Source organism: Belonocnema kinseyi, chromosome 9 (assembly GCF_010883055.1).
Source record: "Belonocnema kinseyi isolate 2016_QV_RU_SX_M_011 chromosome 9, B_treatae_v1, whole genome shotgun sequence".
Classification (NCBI taxonomy): domain Eukaryota; kingdom Metazoa; phylum Arthropoda; class Insecta; order Hymenoptera; family Cynipidae; genus Belonocnema; species Belonocnema kinseyi.
Genome location: NC_046665.1, coordinates 4593367 through 4594442, shown reverse-complemented (window position 1 = coordinate 4594442; position 1076 = coordinate 4593367).

Below are 1076 nucleotides of genomic sequence, written 5' to 3'. Positions count from 1 at the left end.
TTATTTGATAACAATATTTTATTATCGTAGTTTTAATAAATAATTAATATTGATTAAGAAACAATTTTATTTGGGGAGTCTTATTATTTGGGAATTTTCAAACTCGTTAATATTACAAACTGTTCAGGAATTTTATTAGTTTTGGAATTGTATTTTTTTGGACAGAGAGTTTTACTGAGTCGGAAATTTTATTTTTCGGGATATTTCAGCCGTTACCATAGAATTACAGAAAATTTGCTCTAATTATAATTTCGGCGCTCGATCTTGTTGATTTTTTCCTATAGTATTATTAAAAAGAAATGTGTATGGAAATTTTTGATATCACAAAGTTAAAAATAATCACAATTAAAAATTTTAAAATTCGCTGTACATCCAATTTTTATTCTTGGGTCTTGGCAATTTTTTTCTAATCCATTTCAGTGACTGGTAAACAGGGGTGATTTTCTCTTAGAAAATATGTGATTAAAATTTGAAAAAATTGGTTAGGCTTTTTTGACATCTAGGTATGTAAAAAAGGTAAACTGCAGAAAATTTAAAAACTAATTTAAGAACTACTTATACTCTTTTAAGATACCAATACAATTTACACAACACTAACTGTAAAATTTGAAAATTTTTAGGCCTTCAGTTTAGGAACTTGAATTTTAACGTTAAAATTGCTTCATTTTTAGAATATAGCCTTATTGTTTGAATTTTCAGAATTTTTCGAAATTTTTCGAAATTGTTAAAAGGCGAAAAAGTTTGAATTCAAAATTAAAAAATGCGAAAATACACCGTTTTCCATGTTCATTTGCAATCCAGCGAGTCACTTTCTTTCGCTTCTTTTGAAAGTCGATCCTTTGCTTTCAGTTTTCTTTCTAAACTATACCTTGAATTCAACGCATTTCAAATTAAATTTTTGCAGCTACATTTAGATTGAATTATACAAAGGTTTTTTGTTTTATACATAAATTAATCCAAACATTTTATTGGTTTTTCACGACTGTAATTTATAACTCTAAAATGGAATAATTGTAGCTCAAACATGAAAAAGCATAGACTAATTTCATATTTAAAGAGATTCTATCACATATATT